This window comes from Pseudorasbora parva, chromosome 20 (assembly GCF_024679245.1).
Source record: "Pseudorasbora parva isolate DD20220531a chromosome 20, ASM2467924v1, whole genome shotgun sequence".
Classification (NCBI taxonomy): domain Eukaryota; kingdom Metazoa; phylum Chordata; class Actinopteri; order Cypriniformes; family Gobionidae; genus Pseudorasbora; species Pseudorasbora parva.
Window position 1 is genome coordinate 40,345,536 of NC_090191.1, and position 17,179 is coordinate 40,362,714.

The window sequence follows — 17,179 nt, forward strand, 5'->3', positions numbered from 1 at the left end:
TTTTGACCCACGGTACGATACAAACCTCGATATGGGGAGGACAAAACAGTTTTATTCTGTACAGTATTCTGTAGCCTATTTTGCCGTCAATACCATATATCTGTATGGTCAATAGGCTACTGCCGACGTTTTCTTTGCGGTACCAATAGGCAATATATATTTAACATGAAGTATAGGGCCTCCTGTACATCAATACCAACAGAAGCGCCGTGTCAGACACGCTTCTGGTGTGCAAAGAAAGAGAAAACGCCACGCAGCCGCCCCGCGGATGACACGCAACAGAACCGCCACGCTCACACCACGTTGCCAGCCAGTTGGGGAAGCTTCTTGAAACACTTACGGCAAATTGTGTGGGTCTTGTCAACTACACGATTGCCATCCTTGTTCGATCTCCACCGGGTAGCTGAAATGTTGCCATAACTGCTGACTTAAAAATTGGACCTGGACAGGAAGGATAATTCTGGGAGTTGGAAGGGGTGTGTCGCGATTCTGCCTCCTCACATCGCGATACAGGTTCGTGGACCTGCATATTGCGATTTCGATTTCATATCGCATATCGTTACAGCCCTAATATATATATATATATATATATATATATATATATATATATATATATATATATATATATATATATATATATATAAATAAAGGATAATTCCATGACTTTTCCAGGCCTGGAAATTGCCATCATAATTCTAGGTATTCTACGACTGTGGGGAGCCACGGTTTAAATATAGAAATCTTAAAGATACAGCAGGAAAACTGGCATCTTTGAATCTTTAAATAAAATCAGTGAGAGAATGGAAAATGGGAAACAAAACAAAATTAAGACGTATTACAGATCACCCAAAAATTAAAACCTGTCACCATTTAAGTCCACTTCTTTCTTTTAAAAAAAATCTAAATAAATTAATTTCACAAGGGTGAGCAATTTGTATTCCCTTAAGCAGAGGAAAAACTATGAAAATGCTCCAAAAGTGCAGAACATGGTCCTTTTTAAGCATCTCTACGCAAATGTAAAACAGTACATCTCAGATAAGTAGAAATCTGTATCTAAAACCCACTGAAACATGTAATACAGCAACAGTTGTAGCTGTCACTGCCCACTCAAACATGTCAACAAATCCCTGACCAGTCACACCGGCTGTTAGAGCTCGTAAATACGAGGTGTTAAGAGCCAAACCTACACACACAGCAACCAGATGTGCTCTTAAAAACAATCCTGCTGATCTAAAGCCTCTGCTGAAGAGCGTAATACCACATCTGTGTGCTCGATCTACAATCGCTGAGCGTTAAACCACCGTCAGCCTGTACATCACATCACACTGCTGTCATTAAACAGATTCATTCATACTCGGATGCATGGATTCAATAACAGATTGAGATTAAATCTTACCTGCTCAGATGACGATGTGATCAGGGTAGACATGCAAAAGAGAGAAACACAGAGAGTGTGCGTTAGTGCTGGAGACCTGAGAGGAAGGTAATACACACATCAACATCACATCAGCTCAACACTGCCCTCATCTGGACACGCGGCTGACATGAGGATCTCAGGATACATGCAGGATTCACCGCAGTCATGTGCTACCTTTACATGTGGAGACACATCTGACATTATCTGAAGGACGTGCGAGTGGCGTGTTCCCACAGCAAAAAAAAAAAAAAAACAACAAAAACAATGCCATTATACTAGGCCGTTTTGAGTGGTTGTCTGGTTGTTGCTATGCGGTTGCTAGGTGGTTTTACTTACGAGACTATTATATTCTGGTTCTTCAATGCAAGTCTATGTGGTTTTTCTGCCTTTTTTAATGATCTGATCTGATGAATGCATTTTGAATTTAATTTTAAGGAAATAGAATTCAGGTAAATTGAAATTCAAAGAAACTCAGAGAATGTTAAAAAAAATATTCAGAGAATGTTATTTTTGAACTAGAAAAGGAAGATTTGTCTTCACAAACTGGATGGATCGATGGACAGACGGATGGACAGATAGGTAGAACGAGACACGGATGGATGGATGGATGGATGGATGGATGGATGGATGGATGGATGGATGGATGGATGGATGGATGGATGGATTGATGACAGATAGACAGATGATAGAATGATGGCTGGATGGATGGATGGATAGACAGATAGGTAGAATGACACATGGATGGATGGATGGATGGATGGATGGATGGATGGATGGATGGATGGACGAACGGACAGATTTACATTTACATTTACATTTATGCATTTGGCTTTTATCCAAAGCGACTTACATTGCATTCAAGGTACACATTTAACATTTTGTCAATTATTGCTTTCCATGACCTTGGCGTTGCTAGCGCCATGCTCTACTCATTGAGCTACAGGAGAGACAGATAGGTAGAATGACGGATGGATGGACAGACGGACGGACGGAAAGATAGACAGATAGGTAGAACGACGCATGGATGGATGGATGGATGGATGGATGGACGGACGGACAGATAGACAGATAGGTAGAATGACGGATGGATGGATGGACAGACGGACAGATAGACAGATAGGTAGAACGACGCATGGATGGATGGATGGATGGATGGATGGATGGATGGATGGATGGATGGATGGGTAGAACGACAGACGGACGGATGGACAGATAGGAAGAACGACGAACAGATGGATGGACAGATAGGTAGAACGACGGACAGATGGATAGACAGATAGGTAGAACGATGGACAGATGGATGGATAGACAGATAGGTAGAACGACAGACAGATGGATGACAGATAGGTAGAACGACAGACGGATAAGTAGAACAACAGATTGATGGATGGAAAGATGGACGGACAGATAGGTAGAACGACGGACGGACGGACAGATAGGTAAAACGACGAATGGATGGATGGATGGATGGATGGACGGACAGATAGGTAGAATGACGGATGGTTAGATGGACAGACGGACAGATAGACAGATAGGTAGAATGACGAATGGATGGATGGATGGACAGACAGACAGATAGGTAGAACGACGGATGGATGGATGGATGGATGGATGGATGGATGGATGGATGGATGGATGGATGGATGGATGGATGGGTAGAACGACAGATGGACGGATGGACAGATAGGAAGAACGACAGACGGACGGATGGACAGATAGGAAGAACGACGGACAGATGGATGGATGGATAGACAGATAGGTAGAATGACAGACAGATGGATGACAGATAGGTAGAACGACAGACAGATGGATGACAGATAGGTAGAACGACAGACGGATAAGTAGAACAACAGATTGATGGATGGAAAGATGGACGGACAGATAGGTAGAACGACGGACGGACAGACAGACAGATAGGTAAAACGACGAATGGATGGATGGATTAATGGATGGATGGATGGAACAATATATAGCTAGACAGACAGACAGAAAGACAAGCGGGTGGCTAGATGGATAGACGGACAGACAGATCTTAATGAAATTAAATCTATAACTAAGACTTAATCAGGGTAATTTTTTACTGTCTTGATGGTCTGTTTTTGTTTTCCCAATTGGATCAGGAACCAAATATAAAGGCAAATGATTCCCTCTGGTGGACGAACACTGTTATCACAGACAGATCTGATCCGAGTAGAAGTGTCCGACTCTGCACACATTCAGATTTAGTTTATATCGATGTGGATGCAGATTTTCTGAAGGATTTACAGCATACAAACACTGTTCACAGGGACATCGGTAACTCATTTATTTCAGTGGCTAAAGTGTCTGATAACAGGACGGTTACTGTAGCCTGGTCATGTGATCCCAAACGGGCGGCCACCCTTGTGTAGAACTTTAAAAAACATGCGACCGCAGTGTGATTTTATCAATGTGATCCAAATGAATGCCTACTGAATGTCTTCCTGCTAGAAAGTGATTTGAAGTGATGACTGACTCATTAAGAGCTTGAAATCATCACAAGTGTTCATGTGTGGTGATTTCCTGTGCCAAACAGGTGGAGCGGGACTCGCTTAGTCACGGCGGTGTAAAAACGAGTAAAAACGAGCCAACATCCTCCTCCGCAGGTTTAGTCAACAGATTACGGCACTTCTGCAGATGATTTGTACGACCCTCCTCCTGTGATTTATGATCCGTTTCAACACACCACAGTCCTTCCACTCAAAAAGCTTCACTGAATCAGTTCAAAGGAATCAATTAGGGAGTGTGAATCATTTATTTAGGTCAACTAGTGTATGAATGAAACGTTGAATATGGGTTAGCATAGTTCCTTTAGACTAGAGAGACTGCACCAAAATCCTCCTGTCAGAAAGACAACACACCAGACCCTGAAGATGACACACACATTTCCCATCACACCCTGCAGAATGCGGAGAACAGCTGCTCAGGACACAGTCGAAATATGTGCCAAACTAATCAAGCTAAATGAGCTGTGCGCTCACGATACACAGCAATGCATGCAGGGAAGGCAGAGACAGAGCGTCTTCAGAGACACTGACACTGTTCGCTTTTACACGCTTTTCTGTTTGCCTTTTGATGGAAATGTCTCAGTTAATCAAGTCATTTCCACAAAGATGCTCTCCTTAAAAAGCATAAAAATGTGTTTGTATGCAAAATGACGAAAATGCCCGTAACTGTTCAAATACGTCTGTTACACTGTTTTATATATACATAGAATAGATTAATAAGTAATGTGGATGTGGATGTAGAATGTGTGTGTGTGTGTGTGTGTGTGTGTGTGTGTGTGTGTGTGTGTGTGTGTGTGTGTGTGTGTGTGTGTGTGTGTGTGTGTGTGTGTGTGTGTGTGTGTGTGTTTTGTGACATATGAGGACACAAATGTGTATAATGACATGGGTATGACACAGGTATTACAGGAGAGGGTGAAATATGAGGATATTACCCATGTCCCCACTTTACAAAAGGCTTATAAATCATACAGGAGGAGTTTTTTTAGAAAGTAAAAATGCAGAATGTTTGCTGTGGTGGGTAGCTTTAGGGGCAGTGTGTGTGTGTGTGTGTGTGTGTGTGTGTGTGTGTGTGTGTGTGTGTGTGTGTGTGTGTGTGTGTGTGTGTGTGTGTGTGTGTGTAGGTTTAGGGGCAGGTGCAGTGTAGGGGGATAGAAAATACGGTTTGTACAGTATAAAAATCATTACACCTATGGAATGTCCCCGTATGTCACAAAAACAAATGTGTGTGTTTGTGTGTGTGTGTGTGTGTGTGTGTGTGTGTGTGTGTGTGTGTGTGTGTGTGTGTGTGTGTGTGTGTGTGTGTGTGTGTGTGTTATGGGTAGATTTAGGGGCAGGTGCAGTGTAAGGGGATAGAAAATACGGTTTGTACAGTATAAAAACCATTACACCTATGGAATGTCCCCATATGTCACAAAAACAAATGTGTGTGTGTATGTGTGTGTGTGTGTGTGTGTGTACGTACGTACAAACATACATACATACATACACACATACATACATACACACCTACATACACATATACATGCACTAAATAATAAAACATTTTAAATATATTATAGAAACTTAATTTTATATTTATGTAGAATTACATATTTAATTTACAGAAAATACTAAAATAATTAATAAAATGAATACAATTTTAATATATAATAAATATCATGATTTATCTATTTAATATAATTTACCAACATTATTATCATTTAAATTAATAATATTTAATAATTTAAAGTGTTAAATGTCTGTTGTGATGTTAAATATGAAATTAAACGTAATTTATTAATTTAAATTTAAAATACAGATATAACCAAAACACATTTATTTTCATTAACTATGATAAACGAAGTGTAATATAGTAAAAATCTATATTTGTATTTTTCTCTCTAATAAAAGTATCACACAGATCTTTTTGTGAAATGTTTCACTGTATTTGGAAGACGTTGCGGATGACAATAAAGATTTACATTTACAGTCATTTACATTTACACATTAGATTACATTAGATTTAAATAAAGCGTGCATTTTCTATGAAACTATCAAACTAATTTTAACCAACAAAATACAACAGAAGACACTGTGCTTGAGAAAACAAGCTGAAGACGGAGTGAGAAAACTAAAGTATCAGCTGCTGCTCAGAGATGACCTCAGCACGCTTCATTTGTTACACACTTTTGGGTATTGCGTCACCGTAGTGTTTTTTAAGACTATCCTCTTTCCTGCAGGAAGAGTGTGGCGTGAATGATGATTGGCTGTGGTATAAAGCATGTGATCCTTCTCACCTCGCTCTAATCAGCGTCAGCAAGGGCAAATCTATCTTTAGCATCTCTGAATCCATACATCATGCTTTTCTGATGTGGAGGACAGAGAAACAGCTGAGCATATGATCACACACTGACTGAATCCCTTCATACTGTATATGCTGAGCCAACAATCACAATGACACTACTCTCACACCCATGAAAGACTGGGAAGTAAACATGTTTTCGTCTTCAGAATGGCGATAATCATGCGCAATAGGATCAGGAAGAGTGTATTAAGAAAGAAAACTGTCATATTTGATTTTAAATAACAACTGAGAGTCATTTACTTTCCAACGCAACCTCCACCTCAGATGATTCACATGAACATTAGTTTGCTTCAGGCTGTATTTCAGGCAGCCCTGGGCAGTTATAAGAAGATAAACGAGTTTAATACAGCAGAATAATGCACAGACATTACTTAACACCCTTTTCTCAGGCGTTTACTGTTAGCAGATTGCAAAATAATGTTTGAAGTGAATAAACAAGTCATTACAGATTAAGACGAGCCATGCGAGTGATGATTCGGAGAGCTAGACTGAAGCTGCTGTCGACTGTACTAGAAGAAACATTATGCCAAGATATCTAGTTTTGGCCAAAATCAAAACCAGCTTTGCACATAATATCTGGTCTAGAGAATGCAATCCCACAATACACTCTAATAAAAAGGTCACCGAAGATGGTTTTCATTCCATACAATACCATAAAGAATTTATAAAAATAAAAAGGTGGGGTACTTAAAGGTGGGGTAAGTGCAATCTGGTAACCGTTGTTGGTATTTCAAATCACCAAAACAAACAAGCCCCTAACCCCAAAAGGGTCTCGCCCCTATTTTGATAGTGCCGCCCCACAGAGTCCTGCAACGGGTCCGGTATCCGCGGGTACCTGCATAAAAGTGGCTAAAATGGGTGGATTGTGACATTTAGAAAATTCACGGGCGGGGATGCGGGCGGATAATTAACTCTGTGCGAGCGGGTAGTAGCGCAGATCGGCGGATGAAAAATATGTGCAATATTTCTGTGGCAAAGTGAACGAGAGAGAGAGAGAGCGAGAGCGAGAGCGAGAGCGAGAGCGAGAGCGAGAGAGACCGGGGCGTGATTGTGAATGAGTGCCACCTGTGAGCCACACCGGTCTCGAGTCCTCTGAAGGAGCTCGGAGGCATATAAGGACGAGAGATCACCAGACCTGGATTTGACGTTGAGTTGTGTTTACGTTTTATTATGTGTGTGCGCGCGGCAGATGTCCATGAGGGGCTGCCCACGTTACTTTCGTTTTGTTAAAGTCTTTTAAATTCTTCTTCACCGGTTCCCGCCTCCTTCTTCCCACATCAAACATATTGTAGGCTATTACATTTTCTATGTCCAAATTACCATTACACACACACGCACAAACGATAGGCCATTTGCCCCATCACGTCACCACCACTGCGACATTGAAACTTGTGTTGATGCCTCTCGTAACCCAGAAGGAGAGAGCGTTGCAGGAGTAGCAATGGATGAAGTAAAAGTAAAGTTGGTGAGTGGAGTAGCAATATGAAATTGTTGACAACGTGTCTTTAAAGGCACTTTTGCCTTTCATTAGCCCATTCATGACGCTGTTGATGTTGAAAGAGGTGCAGGATAAAAAATAAAGCATTTTAATTTGAATGATTTTAGCGTGTGATTTATCGCGGGCACGGGTCGGGTAACGGGCCAAATATTAACGGGTCTGGGCGGGTGCGGATTTAATTTTGATATTTTCACGGGTCGGATCTGGTGCTAAACCTTGCGGGTACGGGCGGGGGCGGGTCTCCAAAAATGGACCCGTGCAGGACCCACACATACGTAAACCCAGAGGCATCAACGGCTATGGCAGAATCTCTGTATATCTAATCCAGGTCGAATATTCAATGAAAAAGTCACCCCTTCCATCACAAAAACACAAACCGTTCTCATGAACAACTCGATAGTACACAAGCACACAGTACAGCTAACGACATATTACAATTATGACCAGATAAGGGTTATAGATCATGAAATGAGGAAACAAACATATACTAGGAGTATAGTATCTTACTTGTCGGAGACATTGTGTGAGCTGATGCTTGAAGCACACAGTGAGGAGATTTAGATGCTCCATACGGTGTGGAAATGAACGGGTCTTTATCATCACTGAAGTGAGCCACAATACGATCGCAAATGGACTAACAAGCGAACATGACACACGAGCAGAGTCAAGCAGCATATATTAGGCTAGTTCTTGGCTAATGTCCGTCATGTGTGACTCGTGTGTTTTGAATAACGACGTGCACAGAGCGAGAGTGAGAGCTCTTCTCGCCATCAATAGTAGACACGCCCCTTACCTGCTGATTGGCCACAAGTCTGTTATTCCACTCGGCCCGAGTCCTTTTTCTAAAACGGTTTTGAAATAACATTTACCCCACCTTTAATGCCAAAGACTTGCACTCATATTCTTTATGAATGGGTGAAAGTGCAATATGGTGGAATAAGCCCCGCCTTCTAAATAAAACAGCTTTAGTAAATAAAAATCTCTAAATAAAAAGAGAATTAGGGGTTCGCATACTTTTTCTTGCAACTATCTATCGCTAGTTTCGACACTATGTTTTGAAAAACAAACTAGTAGTATTGCAACACTCTTTTCATTGCTGTTTCTCTCTCTTTCAAGGTTGCATAACACAGTTTTGAGTAGATTAATGAATGTGTAAGTGGATAAATGTGTGCATTCAGGAGCAGGGCGCGCTTCATTCCTGAGGCGGTGACACTACAGCGCTCCGGCGCGGAGGGATGTCAGCGATGGGGGATGAGGTTAATATCAGCCCAGAGCCCCAAACGCAACCGGTGGCTGATTTAATTCATTTGCTCCATTGTGTGCAGATCTGCAAATCGCACGTCTCGTGAAACGTGGGCAGATTACTGGAAAACCTCGAGGAACAACCGCACTCGCTCTCCGCTCAGACTACAAAAGAACGAAACAAATATTAATAACCATAATGCCATAAGTAATTGTTCTCATTCTCCTTCAGACCCGCTCTCATTCTTCTTGGTTCTGAGATGCCGAGAGAAATTGTGTCATTTCACAACTGATTCCATCTTTCATCCGACTGTTTTAACCGAGCAGTTACGGGAAATTGGAGCCGTCTGTGGGCTCGCAGTAACAGCCGCTCTGTTATTACGGCGATAAAGTGGCTTAATCATAACACTGAGAATCATTACTATCAGATTATGATTAGAGTATAATCATCTCTGATGACCATCCCCGTGGAAAGCGAAAATGATTATGTTACATAAATATATCTAATATGAATCTGTTTATACAATTTATCAGATGGTTTTATCTTAATGTCACTTAAATGAGCATTCAGAGTGTTTTAATGCAAGAAACAGACGTGCAAAACGCCGGTGTAGTCGGAAAATGTCCCAATTCCATCCTTCATCCGTTAAAATATAAAGGCCCTAAAATCAAGAGCAGCAGCTGGATGGGAAGCAGAAGAAGAGACGGATTTATAAACATGCTCTTATAGGCTAAACGTCATTCTCGTGTTGTTTACAAAGGAAACGCACATGTGTTGACTAGTTAAGGAGTGTGTAAATGTGTGTGTGTATCGACCCAACGCTCTGGGATGACAAACTTAAAAACAGCATGCCTGATTTTCAGTGCACACACACATGTGGAGAGTAAAACAAACATTTAGAGCATGAAATCTGGGCGATGGTTAATTGAATACACAAACAACTCTCTACAAAGTTTCTGGTGAATCGCTAATTAGTCATCCAACTAACAAAGACACTCACTGCTATATAATTACAGGAGTAACAAAGGTTTTCATGACTAATCTATGGTCATGAAACAACTGGGAACGCATCAAGACGGCTGACTAGTAACAGTCTATTCAATTAGACAAATGAACACACAGTTGGCGAGGGAGACATTCCCATTTACACCGGGTGTTTTAATCTGTCTATTTTGACCACAGTTTTTAAACACAAATGCATCTTAAGAAGAATATCTGATTGAAGACTGACAGAGAAGACCAAATAGATTAGTTGTAAAATGCATCCTTAAATACTTAGGACTGACTAGCCATTAAAAACGGGTGATGAATTAAGAAATCAACTTTCCATTGAGGCTTTCATATATAAAAGGTCATGGTAATATAAGAATATAAAAATGAATATATATAGTTTCAGAACTGAAAATGTTATTGTTAGTAAAAGAAAAGCTTCTGCAGACACCAGGCCCAGAAAACGAGACTCAAATCAACAACGTATTCGAAGGGGGAAACTCCGCCTCTATAGATAAATATGTACGCCTCCTTCTAGAGCCCCGCCCACCAACTCGTGGAGCTAAACGAGCAATAAACATGCCGAAGATAGCAAGATAATCGTTTGTAAACAAGACACGGGTACAGACATATTGAGATTAAAACAATACTGTTCCTTTTATTTTGGATCCGACAGGAATGGTGCAGCACACTTAAGGCGGGCGTACACGGTGCGATTTTTGCTGTCGTACAAACTCGCAGACGATTTTTTTTTCTCAGGAGAAATCGCGTGTACATCGTGGATGCTCGTATGGTCGCGGCTCGCACCGTGTGAGAGGAAATACGAGACGAGCCGTGCACGTTAGGAGCACCTCCCGACCTTACGATAATTTTTAAACATGTTTAAAAAGTTTGGGGAGTCGGCCGGATTTTTACTTTAGTTTTATTAGCTCAGTGGCTGCAAACACTGCGTTCACACACACGACACACACTTTCTCTCTCTCACTTTCTTTTCTCTCACTCTGGTTGTTTCGGTTGAAAGGAATGACTACTGTTCTCTGCTTTTCAACAAATCATTTGCACACATTCTTTCTTTATTTTTTGTATCTGAAGCTATAGCAGCAACATTGAAAGCTCCGGTGTCTGCTAGGGTGATCGCGGCCGGCTCGCAATGCAAACAGTCGTGCCGTGTACCAGCTGATTTGATGCGATGATCAAATTAAATGACTCGTAGCATTTGTAAAATCTCACGACCTTCCGATTGTCCGAATTTACACAGTGTACACCCGTTTTTTATATGTGATAGTATTGCATTGTTACAGATCGTTTTGATAATGTGTACATGTCTAACAGAACATAACTTAGCAGGCTGGTGAATTCCTTATTTGTTGGTTCATTGCGATTCGGGTTCAGACGCCCAGGGCTCACAAAGCCCAACGTCCCGGGGCTATGTGTTTTCCAGATGGGCTACCAAAATGTAGGCCAGTCTGCAGGCCGGTGAATCTTAAATAGTGAAATAACAACATACATTTCTTGATCGTTTACTCTCTTGACTTGATGTTTGAAGAGTGTGTGGTTTGCGTTTATATCCATCGATCGGACGGGCCAAGTAATACATTTTTTTTATTTATCATGGGTGGATGAAAAATAAATCATTGTTTGTTTGATAAATACGTTTTGAGAGCCCGGTCAGAGAATTATTCCGGCTGCTTTCAAAACAATCCCTCACATGAACTGACCAGGGAGCTTAAGCTCATTAAATATGCAAATCTTATCCAATCCTAGCCATAGGTGTTTACTTCTAAGTCTTTAGTGCGGTACGCCCATCAAAACCCAGCGTTCAGGAGTGAGCCTCAGTGTAGAAAATAGCCTATTACTTATTAGTTAGGATGTTTTTGAATGTAAAAACCTGGTTATGCGAACATCATAAGTTGACCTCAAACAACAGTGTGTGTGTATATATATATATATATATATATATATATATATATATATATATATATATACATACATACATACATACATACATACATACATACATACATACATACATACATACATACATACATACATACATATATAAAGCCTGACACCTTTAAGACACTAGTTAAATATATGTAGTTTTGGATATCCGCATCTAAAATTAAACCTACAACCTTTTAGTTGCCAGCCTAGATGCTTTACAAAGACAAAGCATGTCCATTTACACTATATATCAGCTTTAAGCATTTGCTTTAGCCGTCTGCTACAAGAAGAGAGATGTTACAGCCGCCCCTTCAGAGGAGGAGAATAATGTCTTCATCCCTCTTCCAGGCTGTTATGTAAGACAGAGCTCGCAAGCGTCGACTCCCTCCACAAACTCCCTCCTATCATCCCGTACAGGTGATAAACGACGTGCAGATGCAGACCAGCGTTAGCAAAGAGAAAAATTCCCATTTCGCCCGTCCTCAAACACGCAGCGCTCTTGTTCTCCCTCCATCATTGGCGTTTCCTGAGCATTGCCATTGCTTGATTAATCATATCTGCGGGATGTGGCGGTAGCACACAGCGGGATGGATGGAAACGCACCTGTTGCGTGATCGAGCATCGGTGCAGAGAAACCCATCAACAATGCAATGCAACTCAGATGACATGGTGCAGGAATGAACATGGTGCAAAATCGTATCACAAGCCGCAGACATGAATGCACATGCTAGCCTTTGGACTCGTCATGGACTGAGTGTCTGGTGTTCTGCTCCAGAGGGGACGAGTCCGCCTGTTCCTCCATGAATAAGACATGGAGACAAATGTTCTCACATTCAGTCCTGCCAGGGCAGACAAGCTCTCCAATGACTCATCTGAATCAGATTCATGTTCTGTGCACTAGTGCTAGTGTTCGACTGAAACAGGGCTTTTAATGGCCTCTGAGGATGCCAAAATCTAGAAGGTGAACGATGGCAGATACAGTTTAATGGAGAGGGCGACCACCTGCTGGTGCGACTAAATATTTTGTTAGAGGTCGCGACCTCTGATAAGAGCTGCCATTTCTGTTAAATATGAGAAACATCAAATGAAATCAAAGCAGAACGGTGCTGCACTTGTTGTTTGAGCTGCGTTGTGCGGACCGTTAATATCAGATCGTAGCAATAATAAGACAGCTCAGCACGAGCTCAGACTTGGGCCGATCTGGATCACGTGACACCGTTACTACACAGCTCTGGAGATCCAGTGAGAAAGAGTTTGAATTCACAGAATTAAAAACATCAGTACTGTGAGATCCAGTGAAGCATTCGGCGCAGAACTCTCTGTTATAAACCACAGATATCAGATCAAACAGAGCTGACGAGGAGACCAGGAGTGAAGATCAGGGCTTTCAGTCACAAATCATCAACATTCACCATCATTTACTGGAGGAACACACCATGGGATTGTGGAAGAAATAGTTTGAATGTTGTCATTATTCATCTCACGGTCCGTACAACCTTTTGAGAGTAAAATACAAGCACTTTCTCCAGCATTTCAAAGCTCTAAATATTATAACATTTTAATGTTATTAATGTTTAAATAGATGATTTGTAAAACAAAAAATTTTAAGATGTAAGAAAACTAACATTGTGACAAACAAGCATTTATTTTACAACATGAAATGACCACTATAACCAGTAGATGACGGCAGAGGAGCACTTATTGGACTCATTGGCCATTTCCACTCCTCTTTACTAATATTTGGAAAAAAGTAAGAAGGCACAAAGTCTAATGAAAAACAAAAACTTTTTTTTAAAATTGTGACTGAATTATAGCCCAGCTTCTGGCTCTCAATTTTCCTTTTCCTTCAGTACGTTATCTGGGTTTGCAGTATATTCGCTGGTTTTCTCTGGCCAATCAGCAAACTTGAGCTAGTTTGAGTTGTAGTTCAGAAACAGCGGTGGAGGAGAAAGATGCGAGCGAAACTTTGTAGAGTTTTGTTGGTGGCCATGATCCTATGGCCCTCCTCCCCACAGGGATTGGGAAAAGTTTGATTTTCCAGCTCGCTCTGTCAGTGGTGAAGAAGTTACCATGACAAGACATACGCTTGACATGCATCACGACCAGACGTAAGGGGTTGTTTATGGCAGATCCAAAAGTTTAAACTTCAACAGAGTACCCGCCTTTAACGAAGTTAACGCTTGTCAGTGGCCAGACTCTCTGTACAAATTAAATCTACGAGAGTCTGTTAGGACCAGGCTAACTGAATAACACAGAAAAATGTATTTTTCCCAATAAAAATAAAAGTTAATTTTGTCGGCATATCCCTTCAAGCTCAGTGCTTCACTGTTGAATTTCCAATAATCAAACATGTAATATTATTAGTAACTGCACTTATTAAAACGATACAAATCAATAGTAGTTTTATTATTAAATTAACTTTATGATACATTTTCCTGCTAATGTTTAAAATGTACATTTTCCAATGTTAGTCTGGGGCCATGTGATAGCAAATATGCTGAATAACACTTTAGTTTGCTTTCATGAGAAGAACCTCATATTAGTGTTGTCAACCCAAAAGCAGCCAGTCAAAACAACAAAGCAGCTACCCAGCATGCCCAAGAAAACATATAACCTCCAGTCAAACCTCGCTAACAACAAACCAGGATGCCCTGTTGACTAGCCAAAACATCAACTCACGAAGCTGTTGACTGTTTTTAGAAGTGAAAAGATAATATTTGAAGTAGTGGGCTGCTATAAAAAGAGGAGATATACAGTACAATACACCCAAAACATGTGCTTGTGAATGAATCACGATCTCGATTCAAACACCCACTCAATCTCTATTCTAAATGACAAGGATTCGTCTGTGTGTCTATTAAACCTTTGACAAAAATCATAGCAAACACTCAGATCAGTGTTCGCTGATCCAGAGAGAGCAGCTATCATATTCAGTGCTCCTTTCACTTTATCAACCGTGTGAGTGTGAGAGTGTGTGTGTGTGTGAGTGTGAGAGTGTGTGTGTGTGTGTGTGTGTGTGTGTGTGTGTGTGTGTGTGTGTGTGTGTGTGTGTGTGTGTGTGTGTGTGTGTGTGTGTGTGTTTTTTTCTTTAATATAATTTTAATGTAGGGATTTAAAGTCTTTTTGCTTAGTAACCAAACCACCTAATAAATAAAACCACCTCTTAAAATCTACAAAAATTGGTCTGACGGATACATCATCCTACCACTAGTCCATATGCATGTGCACTTGCACTTGCACAGATCCAAAACTACAAGAGTCTGGATTTGACCTGAGGACAAACACAAGCGGCACAAATAAAGCAGCAGGGGGCACTGGTTAAAAGAGCTGCTTCACGACTATCAACTTACTTTGCAAATGATTATTATGCAGTTTAATGCTTATTTACCCGCTGAAAGATTATGTAAATATGAAAAATCAAGCAACAGCTGATGCAAGATGCGCAATGTGTGAAGTAAGGCACATCTGAAGCAGATCAGCTGTCTGGAGGAACAACACAAAGACCAATGGCTGTTGACATCCTCAGCATCTCTGAACCGCTGTCACGGACTCGAGAGAGTTGAGCAACCACCGGCTCGGACTGTTTTCACAGGCGGGAAAGGTGTAGAATCCACAGTGCTTTTCTAATTTAACACACGATATATATATATATATATATATATATATATATATATATATATATATATATATATATATAAACTTATATATAGACAAGCATGTCTCGTCTCTCCTTTCAGTGAGATTCCTCAAGCTAGGAAAGCCTGCAAGACACGTACACACAATAACTCATGCAAAGGCGTATATAAACATGTCTAGACGCATTTTGAAAGAGTTGCGAGCAGGTTGAGCGAGTGCGAAGGTTTCACAAACACACTATCAGGTAACTAGAGGATGGAAAAATCCACATAAACAACAGAACGAAAGGGCACGGATTCAAAAGCGAGGGCTCGCTCGTTCTCGCCACCACAACAATATATGCGTTTCTATGACACAGCAGTGCTGACAAATCCACTTTAGAAAAGCCACAGCGGAGCGTTCCAGAATCGCCCCACCGCCCTTCAGGAATGTGACAGCAGTCGGCAAAGCGTCCCCAGCTGGAAACATGACAGCGGCTCTCAAACCACGAGCCAGGCGCGCTACACATGTGGGTGAGGCGAAAGCCCTCGATGGAAACAATACACAAATGGAAGAGCACTGAAGGGGATGCTGAGACCAAAACACACGACTTACCACACAGATAGAAAGAAAATTGAGTGACACTGGAGAAACTCTTATATGGCTGTAAAATCTGATATACAGCCCATAAAAATGATTTGGACTCATGTTTGAAATGTCCTTACATATTATAACATAAAATATAAATATATTCCTATTTAATGTTATATATACTATATATGATACTATATACCAATAATATAATATAAAACAAATATAATTTATAATATAATAATAATATATACATTTTTAATTTACTGGTAAATGCAGGCGTCGAAATTTTCTAGTGTGTGTGTGTGTGTGTGTGTATGTATGTGTGTGTGTGTGTGTGTGTGTGTAAATATACACATTTAATAGTTTGAATATAAATTGTACACTAACGTGCAGAAGTTTGAAGCCTATATATAGTTTTAATGGAAAATTTGAATATTATGTTTTTGTAACATTATAAAATGACTTTACTGTCACTTTTGATCAATATCATTTGTTCTTGCAGAATTTGTATTTATTTTTTTCAACAAAAAAACTAACAAATCTTACAGACCAAACTTATTATTTTAAGGAAAAATGTGCAACTTGGTTTCAAAACTTGGTTTGATATTTTGTTATATTTATATTATTTGTTATATATTTATTAAATTTATCAAGTGTGTCAAAATACGACTATAATCTAATTAAAAAAATTGTGATACAAGTTGCTTTTCATATGTAGGAACAAGAATAGGAAACACAAAAGGATGTTTCAAAGAACAAACAGATCCTAAAAGACCACTAAGATTGTACGGTCTTTGTGTCAAAGACTAAATTATGATTTAAACGCCACCCACAAAGAGTTGTAATTGCCAGTAGAAAACTTGTGACTTTGAGCCATGACTTTAGCGGATGCTAAGTGTGAGCGATTGTAATTGTGAAGGTTAAATGTATGATTTGGTTTGCTCACACTGTGTGTACTAGGTGTTGATGAATAATACCGATAAAGCTTGCGGAAAAACACTACTCATGC

At 40.3% G+C, this 17,179-nt stretch overlaps 1 protein-coding gene across 24 annotated transcripts in view; it reads right to left on the reverse strand.

The window, feature by feature from the left end:
* Positions 1 to 17,179, reverse strand: part of plekha5 (pleckstrin homology domain containing, family A member 5) — a 205,660-nt gene that overhangs the window by 127,761 nt on the left and 60,720 nt on the right. Inside the window, exon 1 of one of the 24 annotated variants that reach the window (XM_067426999.1) lies at positions 1,397 to 1,436. The exons of the other annotated variants lie outside the window; for them this stretch is intronic. The gene's annotated coding sequence lies outside the window, so the exon portion shown is untranslated. Of the gene's footprint in view, positions 1 to 1,396; positions 1,437 to 17,179 lie in introns of those variants that run through there. 24 annotated transcript variants of the gene reach the window in all.